The sequence below is a fragment of the Musca autumnalis genome, unplaced genomic scaffold (genome assembly GCF_047663935.1).
Source record: "Musca autumnalis isolate F117 unplaced genomic scaffold, ASM4766393v1 scaffold_2, whole genome shotgun sequence".
Classification (NCBI taxonomy): Eukaryota; Metazoa; Arthropoda; class Insecta; order Diptera; family Muscidae; genus Musca; species Musca autumnalis.
In genome coordinates, this window is record NW_027411755.1 from 30,820,661 (window position 1) to 30,840,211 (window position 19,551).

At 35.2% G+C, this 19,551-nt stretch overlaps 1 protein-coding gene across 5 annotated transcripts in view; it reads left to right on the top strand.

The window, feature by feature from the left end:
- The window catches only part of LOC141393855 (protein spitz-like), a 139,956-nt gene that overhangs the window by 58,394 nt on the left and 62,011 nt on the right, over positions 1-19,551 (top strand). For all 5 annotated transcript variants that reach the window (XM_073967415.1, XM_073967417.1, XM_073967416.1 and 2 more), the window contains one exon: positions 10,377-10,429. The gene's annotated coding sequence lies outside the window, so the exon portion shown is untranslated. The remainder of the gene's footprint in view (positions 1-10,376; positions 10,430-19,551) is intronic.

Genomic DNA, 19,551 nt, shown 5'->3' on the forward strand with positions numbered 1-19,551 from the left:
GTCCTCGGTATTTGTGCGGTATGAACTCATTTTATACATACATTTTTTGTTATTGTTGCCGTTGTTATTATTCGTGTCTTGTTGTTGTTGATTTTTTTTTTAATAAAGCAGCGTCATTGGCCTTTTATCCCCAAAAAATAAACCCAAACACCAACAATTTCTAAATACTACTACTCTTCGCTCTAATCTTTACACACTTAATACGAAAGAATTTCATTCTCTCACAGAGTTGTTTAAAAATGGTTTCGTTATTTTTTTGTTGCTGTTGTTTGTTTTGTGGTTCGTCTTCAGCATTTCCTGTTTTTATGTGGATGGATTTCCTGTTTTTAAACGAGGAGATTTTTGTTGTTTTTCATGTGCTGCGACATACATCGGTGTGCGTGAGAAAACAATAGTGTTCCAATTTCCATTTCATTCCTTTCAATAGTAGTATCTCATTACGTTTTCCAATTCTTGTGTGTACTCACTGAAAGAGGGGTGTGCCATCTCTTTTGCTCTCCCCGGCCACAACATATTTGTTTCTCTTTTCACATTGTCCATTCATTATGCTAACTGTGTGAGGATGTGTGTGTATGTTTTGGTTTGTTTTTCATTTTTGTGTGTTTTTTTTTTCTTTGCCGTCTTCTTCTTTCAGTTTGTATTTATTCATAGTAAGTTTTGTAGTATTTTTGTTGTGTACTGTACTGTTGTGTGTTATGTTTTCATTAAAAAATATGCCTCTGCTGCAGAGGGAAGCAAATGGCCGCAGCAGCAGAGGAATCACAACATCAACAACGTAAGGAGGAAAACAATGCTCTGCCTGCTCTTCTACACTGCATTACCAACCACATCAACATATTTTTGTTTTTCAATGCCGGTCGGTCGGTACCTTGTTTTTTGTTGTTTATGCGTTGTTTTTCTGCTTCTTCTTTTTCTTTGTGCAGTGTGTGTGCTGGTGTATCAGCTTGTAAATATTTTTGCAATTTTTTTGTTATTGTAAACGTTTTCTTCATCATCGGCTCGGCTGGGCTTAGTGCTGTTTTACATTTAAGCGACTTGTCTTACGATTTTTTGTCTCCTCTTTGCTCATCTTCGTAAATTTCACACACAGGGTTGCATTTTTTTGTAACATGGTACCAAGTGTACATTTTGTTAAAAATACTTAATGTAAAAAGAAGGTATTTTATAAAAATATGTTATACAAATTTTAAAATGCTTATAACAAATAATCATTTTATGCTTTAAATGATTTTTTATGCACAAAATTCATTGCAAAACTAAATTTTGTTTCAATTTCTCTTACTATGTTTTGCAACTCTGCCTAACAAGAATAACCACCACAAAGAGGAGACAAAAAATCGTAAGACAAGTCGCTTAAATGTAAAACAGCACTTAGTTTGCCTTTCACATCTCTGTGGTTTAGTAGCGTCCCTCTCTCTCTCTCTCGTTCCCACCTCTATCCTTACTATAGCAACATTTGTTTATGTTTTGTTGTGTCCACAATGTCATTCATGTACAGTTTTGTTATTTCTTGTTTATGTTGGGTTAGCCAACCAACCAACAACCTAGCCCATGATGATTGGGGTTCATTGTTGTTGCAATTTATGAATTGTTTTGATGTTTTCTTCTTCTTTTCACGCCATTGTCCTTTTTGGTGTGTACACCATATTTATTGTTGTGTTTCGTTTTGTATTTCGTTTTATTATTTTCTTGGGCCCGGTTTGTTTACATTTTTATGTTGGAAAAAATTCTTCGTTTTTGTGTTGCTAATTTTTCGCATTTTCCCTTTTGTTATTTATTTTCGTTTATGTGTACCACCGCCTTTCGTTAAGCGTACAGTGTGTGTATGTGTGTTTTTCCCTCGGAATTTTTGCTCTGTGGATATTGTGGAAGGCTGTTTCTCGTGATGTTATACCATTGTCGGCGGAAGCCTCATCAATATTTCTTTAAGGGTTGCCAACTATAGTTAGAATTAAATAATGAAGGATTGCTGCCTGCAGATGATGAGTAATGACCCTCAAAATGGAGGAATTTTTATAAACAAATAATTCTAAGATGACTTTGAGGTAATAACAGACCTTTAGTGGACATTCACTGTTCATTGATAACCATCGACAGAAATCGCTAAAATTAAAATACTTATAATTTCGGTAATTAACGAAATTTGTGGGTAAGTTAGTGGACAATATAATGTAGTTTTCACTAGGTACTACCTATAGCAACAGTGTTGTCAGTGTTTAACATTTAACGATTTTTTAGATAACCGAAATAGAGGGCAGTTAAAAGAATATTTTCAATTGGCATTCACTGTACATTGGGGGCCATTTACATGTTGCACTTTATAGGAGTGGAAGACATATGAGACTCTTGGATATAAACAAATAGATTTTCAATGGACATTCACTGTGGAATGCTCCTTATTTACAGATGCCAGATACTATAGATATAGAGGGTCCATTTTTACAGGAAATAGGGAAAAAATAAGGAGACAATTTTTGACTGGCATTCACCGCGTAATTTGGATTATTTACTTGTTACTCTTTATAAGGTGGAGGACAGAAGATATTTAGATATAAATGATTCACTGCGCTATGTGGGCCATTTGTAGGTGCTATGTATAAATGCCAGATATTCTATAAAGGGGGAAAGTCTCCTTATATAAGAAGTTGAGTACGATTAAAACATTTTCAATTGACATTCACCGCAAATTGAGGACCATTTACAAGTATTCTGTGCCAAAAGGTCTTGATTGTAAAAAATACGATTTTCGATGTACATTCACTGTTCATTGATGCCAACCACCGATCTTCTCAATCGTTTATAGAAATTCTATTGAAAATGAGTTATTTATAATATCGTTATCGTGGTAATCAAGATGATAATAAAAAACTGTGTAAATGTACTTAAGTTCTTTTATCTTTAGAAGACACGTAGAAATTGCCGAAAAAAGAAGTGGCGGTATTATTGTAATATTCAAGGAGGAAGAGAAGGTACCAAAATAAGCAATTTGATGACATTCATATTGTGGTGCAATTCTGGGATCATCGTTCTAAAGATGAAATCGAACCATTTCTAGCCAAACGATGTCAGTTGGGGAATCCCGCAGTTCAAAGCTAAAAATTATTATGTTGATTGCAATATTGTTTTACATCTTCAATTAAGATGAAGAAGAAGGTAGCCGCCAAATAAGCAATTTGTGGGCATTCGTATAGAGGTCAAATTATTGGGTCGTCGTAAGACTAACTTAAGCGAAAGTATTTACCAAAGATGTCCTCATAAAACCACAAAAAATTTTTAAATTTAGGCGCAAATATTATTTTTGATGGCATTCACTATTCATTGATGGCAAATTAAAAATGTAAATGCATCTGAGCGGGCAGTGAATACTCCTGCTTATTTTGTAGACCTTCTTCTAAAGATATACACAATCTTACATAAGTATACGTACGCCCCATAAATCTCGGGTTTTAGAAAAAGTAATGATATTTATGAAATTCTAAGTACACAGGTTTATTTCGTCTCACTAATAAACAATATTTAATACAACAAAAGTATATTCCATAATATAAATATCGGTAAATTTTACAAAAACCAAAAAATGATATTTACAAAAGAATACATACGGCCCAAGGAAATATGAGTATTATCGTACAATTTATGGAATTAGCAGCAAAATTTATACATTTTATTGTTTTGGCGAATGTGTCTGTGTGTCCGAGATATATTTTAGAGAAAAAAAAAAGAATTTTTGGGTGTTAAGTGCCGTTATTTAATGCCAAACTTCTTGTATAGCTCGTTAAAGCGGACCCTTGCTGATTTCTTTCCGTTTTAGGTATTTGAGTATACAAAAGCCACAATATTAGTGTCAGATTATATATTTTGAGATCCTAGAAAGTTTTTTAGTTGACCTTGTGCATAACACACCTTTCTGGGTGTCGATAAATTCACATTTTTCCTGAGATATCTCAGGAAGTTAATAGATTCCTCGGAATTCTTGGCTCAAATTACATACAGAAGACCTTGAATTGTGTTTTAATATGGCGTTATATAATCCTTGGACACCAATTGAATCAGAAATGTACAATTATCCGATACTTTCCGACCCTATATTGACGGTAATGGTTATAATACGAAAACTACGTTGTTCACAGTGTAAATTTCATGCTTTTTGGTAGTGATTATATTTTGATGCTTTGGGAGCAGGTTTTTAACAGAATATTTCACATTTCTGATTAAATTGGTGTCCAAGGATTATATAACACCATATTAAAACACAATTCAAGGTCGTCTGTATGTAATTTGAGCCAAGAATTCCGAGGAATCTATTAACTTCCTGAGATATCTCAGGAAAAATGTGAATTTATCGACACCCAGAAAGGTGTGTTATGCACAAGGTCAACTAAAAAACTTTCTAGGATCTCAAAATCTATAATCTGACACTAATATTGTGGCTTTTGTATACTCAAATACCTAAAACGGAAAGAAATCGGCAAGGGTCCGCTTTAACGAGCTATACAAGAAGTTTGGCATTAAATAACGGCATTTAACACCCAAAAATTATTTTTGTTTTCTCTAAAATATATCTCGGACACCCAGACACATTCGCCAAAACAATAAAATGTATAAATTTTGCTGCTAATTCCATAAATTGTACGATAATACTCATATTTCCTTGGGGCGTATGTATACTTTTGTAAGTATCATTTTTTGGTTTTTGTAAAATTTACCGTTATTTATATTATGGAATATACTTTTGTTGTATTAAATATTGTTTATTAGTGAGACGAAATAAACCTGTGTACTTGGAATTTCATAAATATCATTACTTTTTCTGAAACCCGAAATTTATGGGGCGTACGTATACTTATGTAAGACTGTGTAAATCATTTAAATCGCAGTTTCAATAAATTTGACAACTTAACAATAACAACAACAATTAGTCCATTACAAAAAAAAAACATAAAAACATAAAAAAACACATACATATTCCAATGTTCTTTGGATGTTCTTCAACAGCTATTTTATGTTTATTTACACACACATGTGTCCAACATACCTAATACATCATAGATATGTGTGTGCCTGTGTTTGTGCAGCATTTTCCCTCCTTTTTGTGTAACAAGGGCGTTGAACTGAAATCAACAATAACAACAACAAAATATTTTGCTTGTCTCTGTTTTGTTTTTGCCGGTCTAAACCAGCCAGTCGGCCAGTCAGTCAACCAAACAGCCAGCCAGTCAGCAAAGCCAATAACACAGACATAACAAAACAATCGCTGCAATAATAATAACAACAACATGCAGAATTGCAACAACTATTTAATGCGATGTTGCTGCGATAGACAGACAAACAATAACAAAAATACTATACGCAATGTGAGAAATACAAAACAATAACAAGAACACAAAAAAAAAGAAACGAATAACTTATTGGCAAAACAAGAACAGAAAAGCAGCGACGAACGACAACAACAAAACAATAATATTGGGGAAGAAAACAAAATGAAGAAATTATAACAACAGCAACAACATAACACAAAACATGCTAAAGGAGGAAAAACAGCAAGTAAATGAGACAATGACGGAGAGGATACGACAACATCATAATGTTTTGTTTTTGCAATGCAAAACAACAACAACTGTAATGCACAATCACAGTGTATGACGCCCTGTTATTTTCCGAGTTCACACAACTTCACTTGATTTGGGGTACTCAGTCTACTCTTGCTGAAATTAAATCAACAAAAACACCTCATATGGGAGAGGTCATTCATTGTGAGATGATAGCATAAAAAATGTTTGTCCTTTTGCAAGAATTTTATGGCAATAATGAAATATTGGTCTATTTTTCTTATTTAGCCAAAGATGTTTTCATAAAATCAGAATAATTGTTGAAATTTTAAAGGGATCAAACGATTAATTGTTTTTATTCAACGATGCCAGAGGTGAAATACTTGGCATTGTTTTAAGACTAACATAAGCGAAAGTACTTACCAAAGATGTTTTCATAAAATCAGAATAAATGTTGAACATTACCGTCTTCAATGAAGAAAAGAAGGCAGCCAAATAAACAGCTTGGAGACATTCGTTTTAGCATCTGAATGGTGAAATTCTTGGATCGTCGTGAGACTAACTTTAGCGAAAGTGTTAACCAAAGATGTTTTCATAGAATCACAAATATTGAAATTTGGGGTACTCTGTCTGCTCTCGCTGAAATTAAGGCCATTCATTGTGAGATGATAGCATAAAAAATGTTTCTCCTTTTGCAAGAATTTTATGGCAATAATGAAATATTGGTCGATTTTTCTTATTTAGCTAAAGATGTTTTCATAAAACCAGAATAATTGTTGAAATTTTAAAGGGATCAAACGATTAATTGTTTTTATTCGACGATGCCAGAAGTGAAATACTTGGAATTGTTTTAAGACTAACATAAGCGAAAGTACTTACCAAAGATGTTTTCATAAAACCAGAATAAACTTTCTTCATTGAAGAAAAGAAGGCAGCCAAATAAACAGTTTGGAGACATTCATTTTATGATCTGAATGGTGAAATTCTTGGATCGTCGTGAGACTAACTTTAGCGAAAGTATTTATCAAAGATGTTTTCATAAAACCACACATGTTGAAATTTTCTACGAAATAAGGAGATTGGGGTACAACCTTTTCTGTCCGAACGCTGCCAGTTGTCGTTGAACGCCGCAATATAAGCCAAAAATAAAGATTTATATATTGATTGAAATATTGCAGGATATCTTCAATAGGATGAAAAAAGCAGCCGCCAAATAAGCATTAGGGGTATACGTTTTAGGACGTCAGAGGTGATTGGGTCGTCGTAATTTAAGCGAAAGTATTTACCAAAGATGTTTTCATAAAACCACAATAAATGTAGAATTTTTGGCCGAAATAAGCCGATCAGAAATCAACTATCTTTATCCAAACGATGTCAATTGGAGAATCCCGCAGTTCAAGGCAAACAATTAATAGGTCTGTACGATAACTTTCCCAGCAATAATTACTCAGCAAGTTCCAGCAACATCTCTCAGTGAATTTTATTCTCTCAAGCAAGAAAAATTGCTGAAAGTTATCGCACAGCATTTTGCAAAAACTTGCAAGAAAGTCAGCTGTTTTCGAAAATGTATGAAAATTGTTTTTGTTTCTTTTGATACTTTAAACCAAATGGAATAAAAACATAAATTTTAAAATTTCATTTGACTTATTTAAAACAGTAGTCCTATCCACAACGCACTAAAATCTAGAAAAATGTAAAATTGTGAAATTTTCTTGTCAAAAATGTTAACATTTCAAGTTGTTTACATTGAACAGCTGATAAAAAGTCAGCTGACCGAAAAGTCTCCAAAAAATCTCTCCAAACTAGCTCCCTTTGCTGGATTATTTTCTTATCGAACAACATTCAAAAAAAATTTGTACGAATTTGTAAAAATTTTTGGGTTTTCGTACAGACCTGATATTTTAATTGAATGAAATATTGCGTATATTCTCAACAAAGATGAAGAAGAAGGCGGCCGCCAAATAAGCAATTTCGAGGCATTCGTTGGGTCGTCGTAAGATTAACTTCAGCAAAAATATTTGCCAAAGATGTTTTCATAAAACCTCCTCAAAAATATTTTCCCAAAGTCTACGTTTTATTGGCTTTTTAAAAAATCTCTGTTTTCATGTCTTTAAAAAATATTTAAAAAACTGAATTTTCATGGATTTAAAATTCTTTTTAAAAATATCTGCGACTTCATGGCTTTAAAAAATAAATGCGTTAAATAATAAATGCTTTAAAAAATATTATTTTGAAAAAATCTGGGTTTTCGTGGCTTTAAAAAAATATTATTTTGAAAAAATCTGGGTTTTCGTGGCTTAAAAAGTATTGTGTAAAAAAATCTGGGTTTTCCTGGCTTTAAAAAAAATCATTTAAAATAATCTGGGTTGTCGTGGCTTTAAAAAAATATTATTTAAAAAATCTGAGTTTTCATAGCTTTATTAAAAATGTTCTTTAACAAATCCACGTTCTCTGACATTTAAAAAGTAAAACATTCTTTAACTAATCCACGTTCTCTGGCATTTAAAAAGTAAAACATTCTTTAACTAATCCACGTTCTCTGGCCTTTTAAATAAATATTTAAGAAATCCACGTTCTCTGGCCTTTTAAAAAATATTCTTTAAAGAAATACTCGTTCCTGACGCTTAACAAAAAATATCCTTTAAAAAATCCAAGTTTCTCAGGCCTTATATAAAATATTCTTTAACAAATCCACATTCTCAGGTCTTTTAAAAAATATTCTTTAAAAAAACTACGTTCTCTGGCCTTTTAAAAAATATTCTTTAACAAATCCACGTTCTCTGGCCTTTTAAAAAATATTCTTTAACAAATCCACATTCTCAGGTCTTTTAAAAAATATTCTTTAAAAAAACTACGTTCTCTGTCCTTTTAAAAAATATTCTTTAACAAATCCACGTTCTCTGGCATTAAAAAAAAAAATATTTAACAATCCACGTTTTCTGGCCTTTTTTAACAAATCCTCGTTCTCTGGCCTTTTAAAAATTTTTCTTTATCAAATCCATGTTTTTTGGCCTTTTAAAAAAATATTATTTATAAAATTCACGTTTTTTGGCCTTTTAAAAAATTATTCTTTATCAAATCCACGTTCTCTGGCCATTTAAAAAATTAAGAAATCCGCGTTTTTTGGCATTTCAAAAAATATTCTTTAAGAAATCCACTTTTTCTGGCCTTTTAAAAATATTCTTTAACAAATCCACATTCTCTGGCCTTTTAAACTTTAACTAATCCACGTTCTCTGCATTTTAAAAAAATATTCTTTAACAAATCCTCGTTCCAAAACCAGGTTTTCTGGCCTTCTTTAACTAATCCACGTTCTCTGCCTTTTAAAAAAATATTCTTTAACAAATCCAAGTTCCAAAACCAGGTTTTCTAGCCTTTTTAAAAATATTCTTTAAGAAATCCACGTTCTCGGCCTTTTAAAAAATATTCTTTAAAAAATAAACGTTCCTGAGGCCTTATCAAAAAATATCCTTTAAAAAATCCACGTTTCTCAGGCCTTTTAAAAAATATTCTTTAAAAAATACTCGTTCTGAGGCCTTATAATAATATTTTTTTAAAATTCAGGTTCCTGAGGCCTTATATAAATATTTTTTAAAAAATTCAGGTTCCTGATGCCCTATAAAAATATTATTTAAAATATCCACGTTCCTGAGGCCTTATAAAAATATACTTTCAAATATCCACGTTCCTGAGGCTTTATAAAAACATACTCTTTAAAATATCCACGTTTCTGAAGCCTTACAAAAAAATTCTTTAAAAATGTCTTCTTGAAAAAATATTCCTTAAAAATCCTGATGGGGTCCATGTTATAGCATAGACGCCCAGTACATTTCAATCAACATCCTTAATTGATGATGTGTGTATTGCATGTAAATTGATGTTTTGTACATTATTACATTAATGTACCTATTTTGTTTCGATTTTTGTGTTGTTCTCATTCTTTGATTTTTACAACTTTGAAAGATATGACAACACCACTAAGAAGGTTGAGATGAGACATAGTGGCAAAAGACATCCTGTCATAACCATCATGAGAAGAGGTTGCATAGATGTGGAAAAAAGGAAAAAGGACTTGTAGAAATGTAGAAGATTGAGTGTGTGTGTAGGTTCAACTTGTCTTTAATGCATAATGAAGCAATGTCACAATGTTTAAGGCAACACCGCCTGATGTCGTCCTCGTCATGATGATGACAATAACTTTTAGAAGCGATTTTTTTCTATATGAGACATTAGTAACAATCGCGAGAGACAGACAGACATGCTGCAGCAGGAGGCTATAGAAAGACATTTATGAAGTCAGTCAAAGAAAATCAAGGCAGAGAAACAAGGAATTTCCTCCTACCTTGGTTTGGCCTATTTAACTTGAAGAGAATAAGTATGAGAATATAAAAATGGAAATTAACTACTTTTTCTTCATAAAGATATTCTAATTGAATTTTAAGACACTATTGCTTGTGATTCTTCTTCTTCTTTAAACCCCTTGCTTGTCACTTTATATAATTCAAGGATGGTAGGTTTTTAGCAGACATAGGTAGAGATTCGTATTTGAATAAAAAAAAGATTAATATTTTGATTGAAATATTGCAGGATATGAAGAAATGTTGTTGGTGTCATCATTATCGTCTTCGAAGGAGAAGAAAACGTCGCCAAATAAGCAATTTGAGTCCATTGGAATTTTAGACTACAATTTTGATAGTTGTTGAGCTATTTGTTCAGATATTTTTTTAATAATGATAATGAAGAAAAAAGTTTAATGTATTTTACTCAATTAAAATATTTAGTCTTAGATTCCTACTAATCTTGTTCCTTTTCTTTTTCTATTTTTAGACTACAACTTCGTGTATCTTGCAGCTGGCTACGAACAAACCAATCCTTTCAAGGTAAGTGTAATGAAAATTGTGTATGACTAACAATATTAGAATTATTATTTTACTTAGATTTCGTTTGAGAAATATAACGAGTATTGTATACAATTTCCCACCATCCTTTGCTCTATTAAAATTTGGGGGAATTTATGACTCGCCATAAAGATTTCGATCCAGTTCAAATCGAATATGTTGTTGTTTTAGCAGCATAAAAACCTACGTAGAAGCATAGGTTAGATGCTGGGTTGGCAGCCGCTGGCCGAAACACTATGGTTTCGGGTCAATCCGGTACGAAAGAACCCGCTGCCGTGGGAATATATTGTAGACATCCTTTTATTTCACATGTACCAAATTTTTCCATTGTGGCTGTATATCAAAATCCTTCTCTCCCCTTCTATGAAAAGAGTTACTAAAAGGCAAAACATCTTAAAGAAGAGGTACCAAAAAGTTCGATTTATATAGTAGTAGGTACTAAAAAGTTCCCCTTCTATAAGAGGAAGTACTAAAAACACACCTGTATTAGGATGTATGTATGTACTAAAAAGATGCCCTTCTATGAAGGAGGTACTATAAAGCACCTCGTAAATAATAAGCGGCACTAAAAAGCACCTGTAGTGCGATTCGCTAACTCATTTTTTGGGTCACCGACAAAAATCGTTAAAATTAAAATGCTTTTATTTTTGCCTTATTAAGACGAAGGTCATTTATAGTGATATTTAATTAATTCTCTTTCGAGAGAATGCTTTGCCTTCGTCTGTCACAAAAACAACATCCTAATACGCCTGAAGATCGGCTTAACCACCCGTGAAACGTAGCGTAATGGTTGGATGCGTGGGACTTCGGTAGACTCCTAATTTTTCAATGTATTTCTTAGGTCTAACAGTTCAACTCGAAAGAGAATTAATTAAAATGCTTTTAATTTGAGTAATTATCGATATTATTCGGAATTAGCGAAATGCGTTGGAATGAAAGCGGTGACTTTACAAGTTCACAAGGAGACCGGCTCCTATACTACGGACGCAAAGAAGGAGAGCCCCACAAACACGGCGTTGGCGTTTTCGTCAGCAGGAAATTGCGCGACTCCGTAATATCTTGGTCAGCTATCTCAGAGCGGATAATTACGATTCAGTTGAATAACAGCATCGGAAAAATTACCATAGTCCAATGTTATGCCCCGACGGAAGTCTCAGATCTACAAATGAAAGAAAATTTCTACGATGATCTAAATCGAACTTTACGACACGTCGACAAAAAAGACATACTTATATTGATGGGCGATTTAAATGCACGCATTGGCAATAATAATGTCGAATTCACGAACATAATGGGAAGGCACAGCCCCGGTTGAAAAAATGCTAATGGAGAATTGTTTCTGGAAATATGTGCAAAATTCGACCTCGCGATAGGCGGATCATTCTTCCCACATAAAACTTGTCACAAAATAACATGGCGCTCACGAAATATACTCATCCCAGTAGAGAGTCAGATCATTTCTGCATTGGCAAAAAGAATTTTAAAATGCTGCAAGACGTGAGAGTGCTACGTAGTGCCGACATCGCCTCAGATCACTTTCTTCTGATAGCTGAACTTAAAATCATGCTCCGAAGACATAATCGCCAATCCACAGCCAGAGAACCGAAACGCCGCCCTTTTAACACCAACAAAATGCAATCTGAAGAAACAAAACGTAATTTTCTGTCCAATTTTTCAAATAAATACCGGCAGATGCCTTCAACACAATCGCCGAATCTCAATATAGAAGCTGAATGGACGAAAATTAAAACCGCATTGTCTGAGACTGCTGTCGAAACAGTGAACTTCCACAGAAAAGATCACAAGGAATGGCTATCCCAAGAATTTTGGAATTTGGTAGAGGAGCGACGTAAAACCAATACAAAATTACTAACGGAAAAAGACCCCCTCCAAAAATCATCATTACAAGCTAAAATATCACAACTTATCAAAAAAGTGAAGAAACAAGCCAGAAAGATAAACGCAGTTTTATAAATTCTATGGCAAGTCGTGGAGACTTAAAAACAGTTTTTAATATAACGAGAAAACTTTCGGGGAAAAAGCTAAATTCAAACATACCTATTAAAGACAAATTCGGAATGATTCTCACAGATACAGACGCACAGCTCAAAAGATGGAAGGAACACTTTGAGGATATCTTAAATCGCACCATCGAACCAGCTACCGATTTAAATATTGACGGAGTACAAAGCCACACCTACAACCGTCCTACGGAATACATAAATTCGGGTACCCCCTCAATAAACGAAATAAAAAATGCAATAATACTATTAAAAATGGTAAAGCAGCAGGTATCGACAATCTGCCTGCAGAATTTTACAAATGCGACCCAGAATATTTCGCTGAAATACTCTCACCACTAATAACCAAAATCTGGGAAACTGAAACGATCCCGTCAGAGTGGAAAGAAAGCCTAATAATTAAAATACCAAAGAAAGGAAACCTAAAAAATTGCAGCAACTGGAGAGGCATAGCTCTAACACCATCTATATGCACAATTTTCAACAGAATAATACTCACCCGCATACTCGATCCACTTGACAAATGCCTTCGCAAAGAACAGGCAGGGTTCAGACCTAACCGTTCCTGTGTGGACCAAATAAATAGTTTGCGATTGATAATCGAACAGTGCAACGAGTTCAATACGCCATTATATTTGACCTTCGTTGATTTTGAAAAGGCCTTCGACGCTCTAAGTAGGAAAAAAATCTGGGAGGCACTTGAGAACAAAAGCGTCCCTACAAAAATAATAAATCTTATAAAAGCACAATATACCAACTCAACAATGAGAGTCTTTCACAACGGCAAAATTAGCGAAGCTTTCAAAACTATCAGCGGAGTTAAATAAGGATGTCTGATTTCTCCACTCCTTTTCATAACCACGCTAGGCGAAATATTGTCGTATTCAATAAATCAAAACATAACCTCGAAGATTTGGAATATGCCGACGACATCGTGTTGCTTGCTACTACCAAAGAAAATATGCAATCGAAAATCAATCAATTATCTGAGCAAGCAGCAAAATTTGGCCTACACATAAACGCCGAAAAAACGAAATGTATGCATGTTAAATCAAACCAAACCCCTACATTCTTTCTAAACGGGAAACGTATTGAAAATGTAGATAACTTTAGCTATCTTGGCAGCAACATCAACCCGAACGGCGGAGCAATTGTCGACGTCGACATACGCATCCAAAAAGCCAGAAGCGCATACTGCAGACTAAAAAATATATGGAACCCTGGGGCATATTCTCCAAAAACCAAATTACACATATATAATGCCTGCGTCAAGTCGGTACTATTGTATGGATCTGAAACCTGGCTAGTGAATGAAAATATTAAGAATAAACTGCAAGTTTTCACCAACAGATGTCTTCGCAACATTCTTAAAATATGGTGGCCAAGAACCATATCAAATGCAGACCTTCTTCAACTGGCTTAACAAGAAGATATAAACACACAAATAATACGACGTAAATACAACTGGATTGGACACACACTCCGCAAGCCACGAAACGTTGAACTGGAATCCTCAGGGTAATCGCAGCAGAGGACGGCCAAAAACCACCTGGCGAAGAACCATTCTTAATGAGACTGGAAAATCTTTTAATGAGTTAAGATATACTGCTTCGGATAGAGTAAGATGGAGATTCTATGTAAATAGTTTATGTTCCTGATGGAATACGCTAATAAATTAATTCGGTTTGTTAGCGACCCATAAAAAGTAGTTGTAAAGTTCAACCGACAGCAACAACATTTTGTCGGTAACTCAAGAAATTAGTCAGAGAATATAAGAAGAAGTACAGACTACACCTCGTCGCAAAATACCAAGATAATTTAGCGAAGGCCTATCTATTTTGCGGTCGATTCGTCAATAAGCAACCGTCGAAGATTTCTGACAATGAATTGCCGGAGATTATTTTTTTGCCCTAATAAGGCGATATTTATATGATATTTGAATCAATTCTCTTTCGAGTTGAGCTTTTATGACCTAAGAGCTACGTTTCACGGGTGGTTAAGTCTGATCATCAGGCATATTAGAATGTTATTTTAGTGGGTGGACGAAGGCAAAGTTGGGAAACTAGCATTTATACCACAAATCATTTTTCCGAGACTGGTTTGTTGCTGGTTCACAAGGTTTTTGTGAAGCTACAGCAACTGTGGAAGTATTGTTCTTCCCTGTGTTGTTCTTCACATTATCCTTGATCCTCACTGACTCGCATGATTTCTGCGAAGTGAAAGCTGCTGTGGAGTTCTTGATATCTCCTGCACTAATCTTGTTAGCCGTTACAGCAGAGGTAGATGAGATGAATGGTTGTGATAGCACCCACATGCTTTAGGGGCTTTGAAAGAGGGGCAACAGAAGGGTTTGGTGGGGAGGCATGTGGTTTTCTGGGCCTGGTTTTTGACATTTTTGGCTTCTTCTATATGAAGACGTGGACCTTTACCGACAAATTTCAAGTGGAAGGTTTTATACCCCCAACGAACTCTTAATACCAAAATTTGAACCATTTCGGTGGGATACTGAGTCGACCATAAAAATACCGGAAATTGGGAGTACCTTTGAGGACTGCACTCGAAAATGTGTCCTATACTCCCCATGCTGTTCCTTCGCAGGGGGTTGGACCCGGGGCCCCTTTCCTCCATATTTTTCGAACATTTTTCTTCCAGAAATCACATTTTGTCAAGTGGGCCTCCTTCCAAATGAATTTCTGGGAACATTGCCGCCCAAACTGTATCACTTGAAGGATATTTCTTCACAACCTCCAAAAGGTAAACCTTCAGCGATACTCAAGAAATGGTGAAGGTCAACATTTTTACTTCCAAGAGGTAATATTTTCTCCAGTGTTTTCCCTACAAAATGAATTTCTGGGAACCTTGGCGGACAAAACTGTGTCGGCAGTTGGATTCTACACCACAACCGAGAGGGAAAAGCTTCTGCAGTAGTTAAAAAATCCCCCATTCTTCATTCAGACAGATTGCTCTAAAAGCCCACCACCAATCTCCACAACAACTCTGCTTGGAGCAGCGAGTACACACTGAAGAATGTCAACTGGAAAGTCTATCGAAGATGATGAGAAAAGTACACCTCAGGATAATGAAATAATGTTTGAAATTATTTTTATTTTTAATTTTTTTTTAAGTTGATGGTTATGGACAAAATATGCTGTGACTTATCAGCAGTGGTTTTGTAAGGAATTCCACAAGGTTTTTATAACATTTCCGTTAAAAAGGAGAGGAAAGGTTTTCTTGGGAAACACCAATTTTAACTTCCAAAACGCTTTTTAAATGACCTAAAGGTCTCTACGAAGTAACAAAGCTGTTTTCGAATAATCAATGTCTGCATGATGGCAGAACGAGGTCTATAAGTATGATGTGAAGAGACGCTCTCTAATCCATATGTCCCTGAAAGGATTAACTAGAAAAGGCAACATGTTATTGACATTTATTTCCCGTCATTGTAGAGATGTGTTTCACAAAGAAACACCACCCCCCATTACTTACCGCGAATCGCATAAGTAAAGGCCATGGAACTCTTGATGTGATGAGCATTTAATAACAACTCCAGCAAAAACAATAACCCCACCAGCAACCATGTCATTCAAATCAAAGGAAATAAGGTTATGTTTTGCTGCAGAAGTTCCATAATCAAGAAGAAGAGCAATGTCTTCTTGTGGTGAATGAGCCACCGCCGCCAAGCGGAGCAGCAGCCACCACGTTTTAGCTTTTGAGATGATGGTGACGATAAGCGCAACATTGTTGCTTGGACGGTATTTTTTTGCATATTTTTCATAAACAACGACGATTTTTTTTTTTCAAAATTCTAAAACGCTACAACAGCGCATTGTTTTGAGACTCAATTGTCTCCTTATTGGTGGTAGTATTCTATGTTTGGCATTCCAAATCCAGCAAAACAACATTGGAGGACAATGATATTTATTGCGAATCAGCCAGGGCCATGCGGTGAATCCAGATTTCTGGCTTGTTAGTGTTGGTGTTGTTCTTGTTTCTTCTCCAAGAAATCAAGCCCATGAATAAAAAAGGGACCCCGCTAAACCAAACTTTCAATGACGCTGTTGTTGGCGAACATTACCCTCATCACCATCTCGATGTTGTTGTTGTTGCTCGTTTACTCACAATTCAATAATCAAAACAACATTTTTTTGTTGTTGGTCTTCTTCGTGATCAAAACAACAAATGTTTTGCGCGCCAAAAATTTTGTTTTTCGAAAAACAAAAATGAAGGGAAGGGAAACCAGAGCGCGAGCAATCCCAAGCAAAAAAAATAATGTTTACCTTCTTATGGAAGTTTGTTGGTTCTTCCAACTCCTCTTCTCTCTCCTTTCTTCCTTTGTTTTAAGATTGTGTGGAAGATTCCTTTGGTCTGCTGGTATACATGTTAAAATCTTGAGGTAGCTTCTTTTTCTTGCTGCTGTACCTTCTTGGGCTTTGTGTATGACAAGTAGAGAGTGGAGGGAGGAGGGTAAGAAGAGAGATTAAGAGGAACACTCCTCCTGCAGTTTTTAAAATTGAACGTAAACAACAAGTCAATAACATTTAAGGACTGGATCTGCTGCTGCGCGCCGCCTGATGTGCTGGTGGAGGGAATCTTCTACTACACTACTACTTATCCGAAGAGTTCATTGCATTCTTCCTGGGATGTTTACAGTCAAAACAAACAACGAATTTCAAAAGGGGAACAAAAAAGTGATCTTCATGGAAAAGAAGAGGGAGAGTGATGAGTGAAACTGAGGTGTGTGTGGAGGGGAGACAATTGGAATTAAGCTCTTTGTGATTTCATATTCAATTCAGAAAAAAATTGGTCTGGGGGTCTCTTTTTAAAGTAAGCAAGCAGCAGAAGTAGTAATGAAGCGGCATTTTGTGGCTTCGCCGTTTTTATCATTTGTGCCATTTCCGAAACTGAGGGGAAAGGGGGGGATATGATTTGCACTCCCCAGTTTTCGCATCACATTTGAAATTCATTTATAATTCTCTGTACGTTACACGCCTCTCATGGGGTTCTTGTTTACGTTTTATTTTTGAAATTTGTTTATCAATCGGCGGCGGCTACTCCTTCTGCAGGCTATACCCCCTCCTCCACCTCTCCCCTTGAAGATCATGTTGTTGTTTACGATGTCGCCTTATTTAATGGCTTTTTTTGAATCACATTCCCATTTCGTCGGTTTGTATGTGAAATTGGCGCTAAAAACTTCCTCTGCGAGTGCGCCTGCCGCCCCGCCGCTACCACTCCATGATCATTAGTTGGGGTTTATTTTGGGAACGCATTATTTTCTTTTATTCTTGGAATTAAGGATATGATAAATCGTTTTGTTTGTCTTGTGTTGTTTTTCTGATTTTTTTTTTGCCTTTGCGTAGCCAATTTGTGGGTAACATACAATGTTGCATTGAATCGTATCTGTCGGCTAAACTCTTCAGATGTAGAAAAAAATACGACAACAATAACAAGGATCTCTTACGGTGAGAAAAAATCATTTTTAAAATTATTTTCAAATTTAAACAATTTTAATCTTTGCAGTTTTGACTGAGGATCTAGGGCGAAATGTGGTGGCGGTGGTTTGGCTTAAAAGGCGGCAGCTTAAGACAAGGCTTCCGTAAATAATTTCTTTTGAAATGTGTAAAGACCATCCAGAGTCTTCTCGAAGGACCAAAACTTATTTACACGATTGTCAATATCTGTTCGGAGGACCAAAATAACTAATCGGAAGAACAAGGCGTCTGCAAATATATTCTTCTGAGAGGTTTCCTTTCAATCCCGCATTTTAAATGGCAAAGTGTTTCCCGTAGGACTTAATGGTCTTATGGATGGACAAACAATATTTTTCAATGCCCAATATCTGCCCGAAGGACCAAAATATCTTATTGAAAAAAGAAAAGTTCTTTCGCATCACATTTGAGTAGCTGTTTGGGACATAATTCGAAAACAAGGCCACCTATAAATATATTTTCTCGGCAAAGTGACCTCGGCAGGGACCTAAACATCTCTTCGAAGGACCACAACATCTTTCCACGATGTTCAATATGTGCTCGATGGACCAAAATGCCTAATTGAAAGATGAAAAGCTCTTTCGCCTCAGATTTGAGTAGCATTTATGCACAGAATTCCAAAACAAGACGCCTAACAATATTTTTTCTTGTCAAAGTGCTTTTCAGCGGACCTAAGGATCTTTTCGAAGGGCCAAAACATCTTTTCACGATGTTCAATATCTGCTCGAAGGGCCAAAATATCTAATCGAAAGCACAAAAGTTAATTCGCATCACATTTGATTAGTTGTTATGGACAGAATTTCTAAAACAAAACGCCTATTAATATTTTCTTCATGCCAGAGTATTTTTCAGTGGACCTAAAGCTCTTATCGAAGGACAAAAACAATTTTTTCAATATCCAATATTTGCTCGAAGGACAAAAGTTCTCTTCGGAGGACTAAAACTATTTTATGGATAGAATTCTTTTGAGGGGATTTCCTTCAAATCCCCCATTTCAAGTGGCGAAGTGCTTTTCAGCGGACCTAAAGGTGTCTCCAAAGGACCAAAACTATTTTCCAATGTCCAATATATGCTCGAAGGATCGAGGTCTCTTTTTTCTTTTGAAGGTTTCCTTTAAATCCCTCAATATAAATGGCAATGTGCTTTTCAGCGGATCCATGTCCAATATCTGCTCGAAAAACCAAAATATCTAATTGAAAGAAGAAAGGTTTTTCGCATCACATTTCAGTAGCTGTTATGGGCCAAAATTTAAAAATAGGGTACCTATAAATATGTTTTCTTGTCAAAATGCTTTTCGGATGACCTAAAGGTCTATTCGAAGGACTTTTCCAATGTCCCATATTTGCTCAAAGTACAAAAGGTCTCTTTTTTCGAGCAAATATTGAACTTTGGAAAAATTTTTGTCTTCCGAAGTCTTCTCCAACCAAGGTCACATACAGAGCAAACTTAAAGGCTTGCAAACCAGAAGGCAGAGGCCCTTTCTGAAAGTAAGGGTGCTTCTATTGATCTTTTCTGAATGAAAGGATGCTTCTATAGATCTTTTTTGAAAGAAAGGGTGCTTCTATAGATCTTTTCTGAAAGAAAGGGTGCTTCTATA